Below are 10,388 nucleotides of genomic sequence, written 5' to 3'. Positions count from 1 at the left end.
CCCAGTAACCCCCGCCGCGACGACCGATAACAGTCAATTACCTATAAATCACCACATCATCTGCTCGCCCCTGTCGTTGTAGGAAACCTATCTCTTTTTCCTGTAAACTGATAGAAGGATGGCTTATGCACCACAAACCTTCTTGGCTAATGTGAAAGGCCTTAGAAACTTCACTCTTAGTTTTCGCTTGGTGCTTGTAAACAGCGGTGGGTCCTTTCGTACACAGGCCTGCATCCACTCTCCTTACAGTCCCTGCAGTGCATGGCTAAGTGTGTATAAGACCTGCCAATCAAGGAGCTGTGGCGTTCCGTAAGCGTGGGTTCAGGCACCTTCCGGTCTGCCCGATCCCGCATGACAGGGGCAGTCTATATATATACGACACCTACTGCGCACGGCACAAAAGGCTTGGTGTGGTTCACACTGCATGCCTTGCGATTTCGTGACAGACATTCAGTACGCTTGCTGATAGCATGGCAAATGTACCCCATTTTTCGATTAGCGTAAAACACAGCGCTGATCTCGACCGTATACTCTCTTGAGGCCGCGTGATAGCCAGTAGACGTATACGGTATCTTCGTCACTCTCTCGGCGCCCTGAGGGGCGACCCTGGAAGTGTTAGAGCCAGTCTTGAGCTTGAAGGCGTCTTAAATTTTCGCAAGTGGCGGTGATGACACTTTTTGGGAATCCCGCTTCTGTCAACCTCTGTATCTGTGCGCCAAAACTGGTGCTCATTTGGTGCACGCAAAATTGACTGTTATCGGTGATCACGGCTGGGGTTACTGCGACTGCGTTCTATAAATGTGCGTTCTGAAAAAAAAAAAAAATCAGTTGTTAGTAGCGTGTCGTTCTGTGTTTATCGCCTTTCTCTTGAGTCCGTTTTTCCGCGCATATCAAGTAAGGAATCAGAACCAACTCGCCCAACTTTCAATCCTGTTATATGCAGGGTTTTCCCCAGCTAACTGAGCGAGGAATGTTCCTTTTATCCTTCCAAAAAGCAATTGTCCAAAGCATCTAGAACATTTATTTTCTTGTATAATGCGTTCGGCTTAAATAAGAGAAACGCATTTATGTGACGTCATATTGAAAGTGATGTCTTATTGGCCCTCTTTCACCGGTTTCTGTAAAGGGGTAGGATTATAATTTCTGTTTGAATTCAGCTTGTCTCAAACGGAGGCATTCCTTGGCCATGGGCGCCTTATATACACAGCCCAGTTGCACAGCATAGTTAAGGTAAAACATATTTATAGATTTTGAGTGAACGAAAGAGGGTATTGCGCGACTCTGTTCTGATTCTTAAGTGCACCTTTGTAGGAACATTAAGCCTATAGTTGAATCATCAAGGCGCGGCAGTCAATACTAAATAAAAACGGTAAAAAATATCTCCATTGTTTTTATTCAGTCTCAATCCAATTCAGTTGTCTACCAAATATTTTTCTTGCACATTATCTTTTCACAGTTTCATCTCATCCCGAGTACCAGCCATATCACCATCATCATCTGCACTGGTGATAATTATTTCTGCCATAAACTCCCCACAGCATCTCAATGCCTGTAAGAGTTCCTCGGTTTTCTATTGCCAAACTCATGCAAACTTTCGGTTACGGCTGTCTCATGTACGTGGTCGCACGCTTCGAACTCACTGTCGTTCGGTTAGTTAAGGATTACGGTTAGTTAGGGATCCAACGTTGTAGTTTGCGCGCGCACTCTGGTAGACAACAGCGTCGCGTACGAGGCACGAGCAATGCCGACAACGACGCGCGTTCTCCCACATGTCGGCCCCCGCCGACCTTTCCCTTTCCCCTTGCCTACACACAGCGATTAAGTAACTGCGGCACGTTGGAGCCGCGGGTCTACGGGCAAGGAAAAGAAGGGAAACCCTAGTGTTTGGGTCGGAGAAACAAAGGGGGCCCCATTTGTTCAAACACGGGACGAGGAGAAATATAAAGATCGCAAAGTGCCGCAGAAAGTAATGACCGAAGCGAAGGTTTATAGGAAGGGAAAGCAAATACAGTTGTAAGTACGTCGGTGCGTGCAGCGGTGAACCTTTCATGGCAGGCCGCTGTTGACGCAGGAGATCTTGTTCCGGCGCTTCTGCCTGCTCCGGCACTCTGCATCCGTGCGCCACTTCCGCGCTTGCCGCCGGATGCCCGAATCCTGGCGCACGGCGGCGCTCGGGACGTTGCAGTTCGTTAGCGTTTACCGGCATTTTCTTTTTTGTTCTTTGATATAGATTCTGGAGAAAGAAATGAGACCTTTTAGGCAAATAATTTGTTTTTTTTGGTGATGTTTAGGAGGTGTTGGAGCCCGCCCCACCGTTGTAGCATAGCGCGTTGGGTGTCACTCGGCTGAGCTCGAGCGCGCGGGTTCGAATCCCGGCCATGGCGGTCACATTTTAGTGGGGGGCAAAATACAAGAATACCTGTGTATTAAACCAGAAATACTTTTAGCTCCCGTTGTCGGCGACCTTGAAGTGACCTTGGGCCAAAAGCCACAGCCGTTATCCGAGCACTCAACGAGAACATCCGGGCATCGTTGCGAGAACAAAACGCGATCATCCGGGCAACTGCTCAAAAGATAAGGAAGCTCACAGGGTCCCTTATGCACTCGCCTAGGACGACTCGAAGGCGAAAGCCATGTTCTTTTTCTTCTGAGTCGATGTATTATCCTCCTCCCACGCCCCCTGCGAAAGCCTCTGCACCTAACGGGGTTTAGCACTCCCTCCAGGATCGGAGGCATGGCAAGCTTTCTCTACCCCACCTTGTTTTGCCTCGCATCCGTGATCGGGCCACATTTGAACAAGCGGCGATGTCATGTGATGACTTCATCATGTGACGTCACGTTATGTGATGTCATGATGACGTAACAAATGTTGACGATATGTGACGCCATGATGACGTTATCACGTGATGAAGACTTTTTGCATCGCTCTTGTTGACGATCGCCGACGGTCAATTTTCGCGTTCGATGAAGCGGCTAAGTCTTTCGCCTTAAAAATACGGCCTCGGGCCCCCAGACCTCTGTACAAGACCTCAATTCATACGCTGGTTATTTATTTATTTGGTTTGAATACATAGAAAACACGAAGACACAGAGGAAATAGGGAGGGAACAGGCTGACAACTGCCACCTAAAGGGGCACAACGCCTGCCTGCTCATTTGGGAAAGGGGAGACATTGTGGGAACAAGTTAAAAAAAATATTGCTTCCGAGTTCTTAACGTTTGTTCACAATATCACTGAAGCTGTAACTTCTAGCACGCTGAAGTTGTATGTGTCATTTCCAATGTCGACGTTCCAAAAGCAGGTATGCAGCACCATACGCTTGATTGTCATCTTTTGGTGCTAAGACAGGATTGCCTACTCTATTTTCAACGCCAGTGGTCCGTGAGTCTCGCGGCGCGGAATTGACGTCACCTCCTTCGAGAGATGGCGCCACGCTGCGTGACGACGCCGGCAGCGTCCGGCGCGGCGTGGATGGCGTTTTGTTGAGAAGAGACTTGCAACGAGGTTCACTTCAAAATATCATTTCCAACCAATCCGCTTTGAGTGGTAGCCATTTCACGATTACATCTCCTCTCAATTACGAGAGAGCCAGCCATCATTCTTGTTTAGATTTAGGTGCACGTTAACCCTTTCAGCCCTGAATTTTTAATTTGGTCGGAGACTTTTTTTGTGCGTGTTTTCCGAATAGTTATGACCTCCGAGGACCACAAACGAAAAATTTAGCCAATGGTGCAAGTATTAATGGATTAATAACGATGGAGTAAAATTAGGTCATCAGGGATCAGCGGTAGTGGAATGATAAAAATGGCTTCTTTTTTCCTGCTACTCACTAGAGTACACAAAATGTGAACGACACCTCAATTTTCAGTGTGATACTCATTGAAACAACTTCGCTACGTCGGTCCGAAAATGATGCTTACCCGCTTCAGTGTACCCGCCTCGGCGTGACCCATGACTTCGCTCAAGCTTCTTCTTCATTGCGGGTCCCAGCTCCGCAAGCATGTCACAATTTTGGTATCAATCGCAGCGGGGATCATTGAAGAAGTATTCCCCCAAGAATGGACAGTTTTGGTTTCATTTCCGAGGTGCTAGGGCAAATGTGTGCGATGGTGTCAACTGACATCGCCAGGGCCGAAAGGGTTAAGAAACCCCGGGTGGTCAAAATTCACCCGGAGCCCGCCTCTACGGCGTGCCTCATAGTCATAGCGTGGGTTTTTCGCGTGGAACCCCAGCAAGGACTAAAATATAATAAGTTGCTTGGTACCTTTACATTCTTACGGAAACTGCGCAGGAAAACACTGGAGACGAGCAAGGGACAACGGGATGGGCGCAGTCACTTGCTCGTCTAGTGTATTTTTCGCGCAGTTTTCGTAAGTATGCAATACGAACTCGCCCAGTGCTCACTTCTTCTACGTACCTTTAGATGGTACCGGCTAATCATTCGCAGAGAAAAGTCATATTGTTAAGGCTACACGCATGGAATCTCGAACTCACCTCGTATATATATATAATATAGATAAAACATGCATTCTCAAAAGTAGTCAAGCCATAAGAAAAAGCATGTGCACACGAAGTGCAATCATGTAATATGGCACGACAGGGTCAGACAAAAATAAATACGTGAAGTGAGTTGTCAATAAATAAGATGTTCCCAATAATTTCCAAGGATATCGCTCACTTGTAGAAATCTGTTTAGCGCCATCATTGCCTGAATTTTCAATGTGCATTGTATATGTGTTCGTCATGGAGTAAGGTCCTCCCGAGATTAAATGGCCTGCGATCCAGTGCCATTAAATCGTGCTGTCTTTGTGCGTCGTGTCCTGGAGTATAAGTGGGCGTATAATTCAGGTGCATCAACTCGCCAAATTTTGTGCGGAGTGTGCTTCGTCGATTCGGAGTCGAGCCGCAGGCAGTTAACAGTGTGTTTCGAGTTCTCTGCATACTTCAAATGTTGAGGGGATTGCGAATTCAACTGACTAGGCAATGTGAAATACACGCGAAGATTTTGATTTTTGATCGAGACCACGTCGCTTTGCGACAACAGGCTCTTGGCATGTGCTGCAGTTTGCCTAGTGTTCTGTTATGTTATATATGTCCTATTCTTTTAACCTATGTTATGTTATGTTATGTTATGTTATGTTATGTTATGTTATGTTATGTTATGTTATGTTATGTTATGTTATGTTATGTTATGTTATGTTATGTTATGTTATGTTATGTGCTGTTATAACTTGTTTGATGTGGAGAGGTTAAGGTTCGTATCACCTCTGCTGTTCCGTTTCTCTATATACAGTCGGCAGCACAAACCAAATCATGGCTGCTTCGCACTAATGGTGCCAAGCCTGAAGGAAGAGCGGAGCTGGGTGGCTTTCCTTGTTTCTCTTTATCTTTTCTTTCTTTCTTCTCTTTCTCTCTGTTTCTTGTATCTCTTTCTTGTATCTGTTTCTTTTGTATCTCACCTTCATAATCAAGTATACTTTTATTTTTCGGTTCTCACAATAATTTTACGCACGCACACGCAGCAAATCACTTCATCGACGTCGCTTTGTACAGGTTGGAAGTTCTCGATGGCAAGTAAAACGTTCATTTTCTCCATATCTTTTTCCATTTTCGCTTTCGGTTGCAAATGCAAATACTTCAGAGACTACTGATGCTGTGCATCCTTTGCTTATACTATATTTACAGCCTCATGTAGCTCAATGAAGAAAACACAGCGCTAAAAAAAATGTCAAGGGACAAGGTCAAGAGAGTGCAAGCGCCGGTCATAGCCTACTATAGTCTATAGCGTTAGTCTTGCCTTGACCTGATCCCTTGGTCGTTTTGTAGAACTTCTTTGTTCTCGAATTACACGATGAATAACTAACTCGTCCAATCCTTCTACCTTCTCATGTAGCGTTCGTGAATTATGCCATTTAACAGCTCTGGAGAAAAAAAAAATAATATATATTAAGAAATAACCCATCGTGGTGGTTCAGAGGTAATTGTGTCGCGCCGCTGAACTCGAGGTCGTGAGTTCGATAGCGAATGCACGGCGGTCGCATAACGCTTGATGCGGGATTTAATTAAATTTTTGGGTGCTGGTTAAATAACCCTGTAGGTGGTCAGAATTAGCGTTGGGCTCTTGAATTGAGAGTCTACTTGCACCTCAACAGCTCGGAGTCACGTGACCGGAGCAGGAACGTCACGTACAGTCGGCGTAAGAAGTTTAGAGACCACTAGGTCCGAGAAAAGCTTTGATTTCTCAGCAATTTGTGACTGTATCCGGTCGAACACCACAGTACATGTCGTTAGCGCGTTTTAGAGCAGGCCAGAAATCTAAATTCAAGGCTACCTAGACCGAAGCAGCGAGAATATTCTGCTTTTTAGAGCGCAGCTCTTAGGCGCCCATTGCTGCGTTGAGTGGCATCGCCGTTGGCTGGCGTCGGCGGCGTAACCCATAGAGCAAATGAGGACGAAAGAGAGTGAACGCGGAGTCTGTCGATATCACGAGCCACTGGCCTCTAACCTCGCTCTCTTCCTCCGTCACGCGCGCTGGCCCTTCGGTCGCAGCTCGTGCGCATGCAGGGTTGACTCGTGCACTGCGGCTGGCTTCGCTTGTCGTAACGGGGCGGTCGGCGTTTCGCTTGATTCGCGACGACTGCAATGCACAGAGTGGCGTGCGTAGCACCCGAGCGCCCGTAGTTTCTGCGGCAATATGTAATGAATGTTACATTACTACAACCGCGGATAGCCAAAAACTTCGAACACAGTTGCTGTGCTCAGAATTCGCACTGGGCAGTATCGTAATCGTCGACGAATTTTTTTGCTTGTGTCTCGTGGTCCCTAAACTTTTGACGCTGATTGCACGTATGACGACATGGGCATGCAGAGCGGTTGTGGGAAGTATTGCCATTTTGCCTGCGTCAGCGGTTGGCCCGTGCCTATACGCCTTGCCGATTCGCTATTCTCACTATTTTGCCAGCATCACTATACTGCCAGAACCAGAGTTAATAGCGACGTGCCTCTTCACCACTGACGTCACACGTGACATTCCTGCTCAGGTCACGTGACCCCTCGGATCGAGCTGTTGAAATGAAAATAGACACTCCCTCTACAAATACAGCGTTCCCCAAAACCAAATGTGCCTGCAGTTTGGGGATGGTAAAGGCCCCAATATATCATTATTTTTTGTCACAAAACGCTTCCAGCTCTATGCATCACTTAGCAGACTGCCGTTTTTGCTCACGCACACACGGGCACATCGAAGGAAGAATCCCGGGTTGGCGCGTGAATGCGGCGTAATCTTTTGCATTTGTGGCGACGTAACACACATACAACTTGCATATATATAGCATATATATAACGCGTGCACACGACTGCGCACGTTCCCGAGGAACAGGTTTCATATCGCCATCGCGCGCAGGGTCAACAGCGCGGGTCAGCGCCGAGCATATCACATCAGGCAAGGGCATAGTAGGCAGCGAACGAGCGTAAAGGCCCGCCGTGCTCGCTCGCTGGGGGCGGGCTGGACGCCAAAGCGTTCGCACGGAGGTCTCGCGTTCGCGTCGCCCGCGTGCCACGGCAGGCAAGCGTGCGTGCGCCAAGGCACCGGGGCGGCCAGCGTTCTTCGGAGCGCCGCGGTCCCAGTTTCCCGCCAGGCGCTCTATCAAAAGCTCGCAGCCGTTACAAAGGAGCGGGACGTCACCGCCACGGCCCGAGACCATTTATAAAGTTGGCATCTGCCGAGCGGAATCGGGCACACTTCTCCGAGTCGGCCGCGTGCGCGCGAGCCAGCCAGCCCCACCGTGGTGCTGCCGCACTTTTCTGTCTGTGTAATGTGCGTTCGTTGTGGCGCCTTCTCACCGCCGAGAGCTTGAGTTCGTGGGGGGATGGAGAAGAGATCGCGACACCGCGCTCTTTACACCGGCACAAAACAATGCAGTGACAATGGAGAAAGAACTTAAAAAAGCTCGCGGCTCTCGATCCTGCACGTATATGACGCGACCCCGTGCGGTGGTTCCTATACCTACATGACGCGACTCGGTGGTCTTATATTGGCATGCCTATCTGCCCACACTGGTGCGCGGCGGCCCGCACCTTTTCTGCTTCGCCCTAGAGAGGACATCGGCGTGCTGAAAATGCTTAATGAGGCCTGGCCGCGGCACGACGGCATCCCATGTGTGAGCCGTGCGTGCTCTCTCCCACCGCTGTGACCCGCTGTGACAGCGCTTGGCGAAATGAAACAGATGCAACGCCCTCCCTCCCACTTCGGTTGCTGCTCCGCAGTGGCGCGCGGCTCGCACGCACACCGTGCACGCGGACTGCTGCATGCTAGCCGCGGGACTTCGCGGAGGATTGTTTATGCGCGCCGATTCCATCTCGCGGGTGTGGTGTGGATACCTCATTATGCCGAGATGCAAGCTGTTCCTTATTTATTATTATTATTTCACTCGCGGACGATGTCCAGCGATGATTGCTTCTCAGTGCAACGTATGCACTTCGGTTCTCTGATTTCTATACTCTTATAAGTATACATATAGAGCAACTGGAAACGGGGGAGTGGGTGTGTATCCCATACTTCTGTATTGACGTTTCGACAAGAGGACTTTGTTTAGCGAAGTGGTCTCCTGTGAAGGAAAGTTATACCAAATTGAGCGTTTCCTCTGTTTTGGTTCCTTGAGTTTTTCTCCCATTTCTTCAATACAGTAAACATAATCACCTTGCAGGCATGGGGACGTAAGCAGAGCCCCCAATTTCCTTCTACTACCAGCACAATGAAAATGTTAGTTTTTATCTGGATCTGTTTATCTGAAGAAGCACAGAGAAAGCTGATAATAGCGCAAAAAAGAAAAAAAAAGTGCGTTGACGTCACATGGTTACTTCCTATAGCAGACACAGCCAGTATTACTTCTTCGCTCCTAAATAATGTTCCATCTATTTAAAAAAGAACTCTGTGATTCACGCAACGCCGTATACTTGTGTGCTGCATTGTTGCTTGCTGTGCCCTCTATTCTGTGATTATAGAATCTACGTGGCGCACTGCACATGATTTGCCAAGCGTAAGTGTCTTGCGATAGCAGAGCTTCTCCACGTCCCAACCCCACATTGCTGAAAAGGCTGAAGGCTTAAATATATGGACAACGAGAGTTGAATATTCGTGCCATGTGCTGGCTGCCTCACACAGCGTGTAGTTAAGGCAGCTGTTATATGAAGCAGTTTTCAGTTAGCGCGTGCAGCGATTTCGCATCAGCAATTTCAACGGCACACTTAAAAGGCAGGCCTGTCCAGCTCCTTACAGAAACGAGCAGAAACGCGAATGGCCATGAACACAGTTTATCTGGACCCAAATATACCGAGCATATACAAGCGCGTTTCTGCTAAAGTTAAAAATATTCTGTCATTTTGTTTGCTCCTACACTGGGCGCACTAATATTTTTTTCAGATTCACGTGCTGCTGATGATGATAATTATTATCGTCATTGAAATCTTTGGAAGTGGGCGGAGACCAATACTCGCATAGAGCTTTCTTCATGGGAACTGTTTAAACGTTCTTCGTGATATCGACTTTCTTCGTTAAAATATAATATTTATGTTGTGATGTTACCCGTGACAACTCTGGTTTGATCAATCGCTTTTCAGCATTTTTTTCCACCACAAATGCCCGAAACGTCTCTTGCGTATATCGATTGCTGGCCAGTTAACACATGCATTTGCCCTGTATGCTGCATGCAGCGCCTGAAAAGCGGACTCTCTCCATGGCCTTGCTCAGTGAATATATTGGTAATGCATTTCAACGTGCCGCGTTGTCTTGTTTCCGGACTTTTGTTGCAGCATGCAGGCACATGCCCCATTCTGTTTCATTTTCAGGGCTTCTAGTTGTCGATATTTGCTCAAAACTGTATATTTACGCTTCTGACCTACCCATTCCGTGCTCATCTTTTGAGCGAGTGCGTTGCTCCCTCTCACACAGTCTTTCTTCACTCCCTTCGCCTCTCTGAAAGCACCCTATCACCCGGCAGCCATAGATCGGCAAACTTTGCGCTTCTTACAGCGTTTCCTTGCATGCGATATCTTTTGTTTTTCGGCCATATTGTAAATATTCGTGATATATTGCTTCCATTTTTCGCATACAACATATACAGTATTTCGTTTCTGCGAGTTTCAGTTTCAGGACCTTCTAGTTGTCGATACTTTCAAAACACACTGTACTCTATTTACGGTTCTCTCGACCTCTTCCTGCTCTTTCATTCTTGATAAAAATATCGTGTGAGGCTAATGCTTTTGAACCACTGCTCATAGTTGAAGGTACAGGCATATGCGAAATATTCGCGTTGACTTCAGTAGTCCATTCCTTTTCATTCATGGAGCCGTGAGTCTGAGTGTGAGTGAGTCTTTTTTTGATGAGCTTG

This window comes from Rhipicephalus sanguineus, chromosome 5, assembly GCF_013339695.2.
Source record: "Rhipicephalus sanguineus isolate Rsan-2018 chromosome 5, BIME_Rsan_1.4, whole genome shotgun sequence".
Taxonomy (NCBI): domain Eukaryota; kingdom Metazoa; phylum Arthropoda; class Arachnida; order Ixodida; family Ixodidae; genus Rhipicephalus; species Rhipicephalus sanguineus.
Note: the sequence above shows the minus strand (reverse complement) of the source record.